The following is a 6,049-nucleotide window of genomic DNA, read 5'->3' as shown; positions in this document are numbered from 1 at the left end:
ATTCCGTGAGATCAGAGTCTTCGTGGTATAGGCAAGAACTGATGGCGGCATTCAAGAGAATCCGGAAGGTCTAACCTTGTCTGTGGTATTCTGAGTAGGATTCAATGATTGAATGACTGTGACGTGCTTCAAACTCCTGAGGGCGGGGCGTTAGTGACAGACGCAAAAGAATCACTGGATTCTATTCCGGCCTGATTGAGAACCGACAGATGGATAGCCGTGCCGTGACAGGGTGCGTTGAACATTTCCAATGAGAGGATGGGAGGTAGCCACTGACAACGGTGAAACCCTTGCATAAGATTGCCATGGAAAGGAGTAAGAAGGATTGGATGAAGACAGTAGGAAAGCAGAGAGACGGAAGGGACCAAGCATCTTCATACGCTTATCTGAAGCTCTCACCAATGATATACATAAGTATCTCTATCTTTATCTTTATGTTTTATTCATCATCTATACCCATTTGAGTCTGCCTGACTAAGATTTACAAGGTGACCATAGCTTGCTTCATACCAACAATCTCCGTGGGATCGACCCTTACTCGCGTAAGGTTTATTACTTGGAAGACCCAGTGCACTTGCTGGTTAGTTGTGCGAAGTTTTAGTGATCACAATTTCGCGCACCAAGTTTTTGGCGCCGTTGCCGGGGATTGTTTCGAGTATGGACAACTGACGGTTCATCTTGTTGCTTAGATTAGGTATTTTTTTTTTCAGAGTTCTTAAGAATGAATTCTAGAGTTTCATGATGATCTATTGAAGTCTGGCTGGCTGAGAAGCCATGTCTAATCTTATTGGACCGAGGTTTCAACTTATCATCACAAGAGCTTGTTGATTTCTATCAATCTTGCTGTTGGAGCAATGATCTGCTGAGGCTTGGCTGGCAATTGGCCATGTCTAGCATTGCAATGATTCCTGGAATTCAAATTAAGAATTCTGAAACCTTTATTTTCTATTTTCATATAATTTTCGAAAAAGCACAAAAAAATTACAAAATCATAAAAACCAAAAAAAAAGATTTTATGTTTCTTGTTGAGTCTAGTGTCTGATTTTAAGTTTGGTGTCTTGCATGCATTGTTTATTTGATCTTGGTTCTATTTTCAAGTCAATAGTACAGGGAACTGAAGATTCAGAACATGCAGTAGAGGAATTACACAGAAAAAGCTGGGCGTTCAAAACGCCCAGTGAAGAAGGACAGACTGGCGTTTAAACACCAGCCAGGGTGCCTGGTTGGGCGTTTAACGCCCAAAAAGGTAGTGCATTGGGCGTTAAACGCCAGAATGTGCACCATTCTGGGCGTTTAACGCCAGGATGGCACAAGGGGGAGGATTTTGTTTTCAAAATCAATTTTTTTCAAGTTTTCAAAGTTTTTCAAAATCAAATCATATCTTTTCAATCAAATGTTTTCAAAATCAATTTCTTTCCTTTTTCAAAGATACTTGCTATCAATTAATGATTTGATTCAACATTTCAAGTATGTTGCCTTTTCTGTTGAGAAAGGTTTAATGTCTGAATCATATCTTTTCTTGTTAGCCAAGTCATTAACTTTTAAAATCAAATCTTTTTTTTTTAAAAAATTGTTTTCAAATCATATCTTTTCAATCATATCTTTTTAAAACCATAACTTCTCAATCAAATCTTTTTAATCACATCTTTTTCAAAATAGTTTTCAAATCATATCTTTTTGATTTCTAATTTCAAAATCTTTTTCAAAAATTACTTGATTTCTTTCCCACTCCTGATTTTCGAAAATTAATTAAAGTTTTTCAAAATGTTTTTAAAATCTTTTTAATTTAATTTTTGAAAATTTCTTCCCCTCTTCCCACATCCTTCTATTTATGGAGTACCACTCCTTCTCAATGCATAATTCGAACTCTATCTAATTAAGTTCGAATTCTTCTACCTCTTCCTTCTATTTTTCTTTTCCTCTGACACCTCAAGGAATCTCTATACTGTGACATAGAGGATTCCATATTTTCTTGTTCTCTTCTCTTTCATATGAGCAGGAACAAAGACAAAGGCATTCTTGTTGAAGCTGACCCTGAACCTGAAAGGACCTTGAAGCGAAAGCTAAGAGAAGCTAAGGCACAACTCTCTGTAGAGGACCTAACAGAAATCTTCAAGGAAGAAGAAACCATGGCAGCCGAAAACAACAACAATGCCAACAATGCAAGGAAGGTGCTGGGTGACTTTACTGCACCTACTCCCGACTTCTATGGGAGAAGCATCTCTATCCCTGCCATTGGAGCAAACAACTTTAAGCTTAAGCCTCAATTAGTTTCTCTAATGCAACAGAATTGCAAGTTCCATGGACTTCCATTTGAAGATCCTCATCAGTTCTTAGCTGAATTCTTGCAAATCTGTGACACTGTCAAGACTAATGGGGTTGACCCTGAGGTCTACAGACTTATGCTATTCCCTTTTGCTGTAAGAGACAGAGCTAGAATATGGTTGGACTTACAACCTAAAGACAGCCTAAACTCTTGGGAAAAGCTAGTCAATGCCTTCTTGGCAAAGTTCTTTCCACCTCAAAAATTGAGTAAGCTTAGAGTGGAAGTCCAAACCTTCAGACAGAAGGATGGAGAATCCCTCTATGAAGCTTGGGAAAGATACAAACAATTGATCAGAAAATGTCCATTTGACATGCTTTCTGAATGGAGCATCATAAGTATTTTCTATGATGGTCTCTCTGAACTATCCAAGATGTCTTTGGATAGCTCTGCTGGAGGATCTCTTCATCTGAAGAAGACGCCTGCAGAAGCTCAAGAACTAATTGAAATGGTTGCAAATAACCAATTCATGTACACTTCTGAAAGGAATCCTGTGAACAATGGGACAAATCAGAAGAAAGGAGTTCTTGAGATTGATACTCTGAATGCCATATTGGCTCAGAATAAAATATTGACTCAGCACGTCAATTTGATTTCTCAAAGTCTGTCTGGAATGCAAAATGCACCAAACAGTACTAAGGATGCTTCATCTGAAGAAGAAGCTTATGATCCTGAGAACCCTTCAATGGAAGAGGTGAATTACCTAGGAAAACCCTATGGAAACACCTATAATTCTTCATGGAGAAATCACCCAAATTTCTCAAGGAAGGATCAACAGAGACCTCAACAAGGTTTCAACAACAATAATGGTGGAAGAAACAGGTTTAGCAATGGCAAGCCTTTTCCATCATCTTCTCAGCAACAGACAGAGAATTCTAAGCAGAACCAATCTGACTTAGCAACCATGGTCTCTGATCTAATCAAAACCACTCAAAGTTTCATGACTGAAACAAGGTCCTCCATTAGGAATTTGGAGGCACAAGTGGGACAGCTGAGCAAGAAAGTTACTGAACTCCCTCCTAGTACTCTTCCAAGCAATACAGAAGAAAATCCAAAAGGAGAGTGCAAGGCCATCAACATGGCCGAATTGGGAGAGGAAGGAGAGGAAGTGAACGCCACTGAGGAAGACCTCAATGGGCGTGCACTAACCTCCACTGAGTTCCCCAATGAGGAACCATGGGAATCTGAGGCTCAAAATGAGACCATAGAGATCCCATTGGACTTACTTCTGCCTTTCATGAGCTCTGATAAGTATTCTTCCTCTGAAGAGGATGAGTATGTCACTGAAGAGCAAGTTTCTAAATACCTTGGAGCAATCATGAAGCTAAATGACAAGTTATTTGGTAATGAGACTTGGGAGAATGAACCTCCTTTGCTCACCAAAGAACTGGATGACTTGTCTAGGCAGAAATTACCTCAAAAGAGACAAGATCCTGGGAAGTTTTCCATACCTTGTACCATAGGCACCATGACCTTCAAGAAGGCTCTGTGTGACTTAGGGTCAAGTGTAAACCTCATGCCTCTCTCTGTAATGGAGAAGCTAGGGATCTTTGAGGTACAAGCTGCAAGAATCTCACTAGAGATGGTAGACAATTCAAGAAAACAAGCTTATGGACTTGTACAGGATGTTTTGGTGAAGATTGAAGACCATTACATCCCTGCTGATTTCATAGTCCTAGAGACTGGGAAGTGCATGGATGAATCCATCATCCTTGGCAGACCCTTCCTAGCCACAGCAAAGGCTGTGATTGATGTTGATGGAGGTGAACTGATCATTCAAGTGAATGAAGAATCCTTTGTGTTTAAGGCTCAAGGATATCCCTCTGTCACCATGGAGAGGAAGCATGAAGAGCTTCTCTCAAATCAGAGCCAAACAGAGCCCCCACAGTCAAACTCTAAGTTTGGTGTTGGGAGGCCACAACCAAACTCTAAGTTTGGTGTTGAACCCCCACATTCAAACTCTAAGTTTGGTGTTGGGAGGTTCCAACATTGCTCTGAGCATTTGTGAGGCTCCATGAGAGCCCTCTGTCAAGCTACTGACATTAAAGAAGCGCTTGTTAGGAGGCAACCCAATGTTATATTTATCTATTTTCCTTTGTCATTTTATGTTTTCTGTAGGTTGATGATCATGAGAAGTCACAAAATCAATTGAAAAAGCAAAAACAGAATGAAAAACAGGAAGAAAAACAGCACACCCTGGAGGAAGGCCTTGCTGGCGTTTAAACGCCAGTAAGAGTAGCAGTTAGGCGTTTAACGCCCAGTCTGGCACCATTCTGGGCGTTTAACGCCAGAAAGGGGCACCAGACTGGCATTAAACGCCAGGAAAGGGCAAGAACCTGGCGTTAAACGCCAGAAATGGGCACCAGCCCGGCGTTTAACGCCAGAATTGGCTCAAAACGCATTTTTGCATGCCATTTGGTGCAGGGATGACTTTTCCTTGACACCTCAGGATCTGTGGACCCCACAGGATCCCCACCAACCCCACCTACCTTACCATTCAAATTCAAACCACTTTCCCTCCCAAACCCATCTTCACTCCTTCATTTTCACACACCCTAAACACTACTTCTTCCCCCTTTTGGCCGAACCACACAACCTCCTCCATCTCCTCCATTTTCTTCTTCTTCTCCTCTATTCTTTCTTCTTTTGCTCGAGGACGAGCAAACCTTTTAAGTTTGGTGTGGTAAAAGCGTTGCTTTTCGTTTTTCCATAACCATTTATGGCATCCAAGGCCGGAGAAACCTCTAGAAAGAGGAAAGGGAAGGCAAAAGCTTCCACCTCCGAGTCATGGGAGATGGAGAGATTCATCTCAAGGGTGCATCAAGACCACTTCTATGGAGTTGTGGCCTTGAAGAGGGTGATCCCCAAGGTCCCTTTCAAACTCAAAAAGGGTCAACTTTGATCAAAGGTTGGACCAAGTCCTCACAGACATTTGTGAAGAGGGCGTTCAATGACAGAGAGATTCAAGAGGGAAGCCGGTTCAACTAAGAAGGCATGACCTCAAGCCCATCACCAAGAAAAGGATGGAGCAAACAAGAGACCCCTCTCATCATGAAATCCCTGAGATACCTCAAGCGATGCACTTTCCTCCACAAAACTATTGGGAGCAATTTAACACCTCCCTAGGAGAATTGAGTTCCAACATGGGACAACTAAGGGTGGAGCACCAAGAACACTCCATTCTCCTCCATGAAATTAGAGAAGATCAAAGAATCATGAGAGAGGAGCAACAAAGACAAGGAAGAGACATTGAGGAGCTCAAGCACTCCATGGGGTCTTCAAGAGGAAGAACAAGCCGCCATCACTAAGGTGGACACGTTCTTTAATCTCCTTGTTCTTTATTTTCCTGTTTTTTTTCGAATTTTAGTGCTTATGTTTATCTATGTTTGTGTCTTGTGATCATTAGTGTCTATGCCTAAAAGTTATGAATGTCCTATGAATCCATCACCTCTCTTAAATGAAAAATATTCTTAATTGAAAAAGATAAGAATTGCATGAATTTTGAATTTTATAACAGTTTAATTATTTTGATGTGGTGGCAACACTTTTGTTTTCTGAATGTATGCTTAAACAGTGCATATGTCTTTTGAATTTGTGGTTCATGAATGTTGGCTCTTGAAAGAATGATGAAAAAGGAGACATGTTACTGAGGATCTGAAAAATCATTAGAATGATTCTTGAAGCAAGAAAAAGCAGTGAATACAAAAAAAAAAAGAGAGAAAAAGC

At 40.6% G+C, this 6,049-nt stretch overlaps 1 non-coding gene across 1 annotated transcript; it reads right to left on the bottom strand.

Moving 5' to 3' along the window:
- Positions 1-2,534: 2,534 nt before the first annotated feature.
- On the bottom strand, positions 2,535-2,642 carry LOC130959780 (small nucleolar RNA R71). The gene has a single exon (XR_009078846.1). It is a non-coding gene; the product is annotated as a small nucleolar RNA R71 (small nucleolar RNA).
- Between the last annotated feature and the right edge of the window lie 3,407 nt (positions 2,643-6,049).

The sequence above is a fragment of the Arachis stenosperma genome, chromosome 10 (genome assembly GCF_014773155.1).
Source record: "Arachis stenosperma cultivar V10309 chromosome 10, arast.V10309.gnm1.PFL2, whole genome shotgun sequence".
NCBI classification, from domain to species: domain Eukaryota; kingdom Viridiplantae; phylum Streptophyta; class Magnoliopsida; order Fabales; family Fabaceae; genus Arachis; species Arachis stenosperma.
The sequence above is the reverse complement of the archived record's forward strand: the minus strand, read 5'-3'. Positions and strand labels throughout refer to the sequence as shown.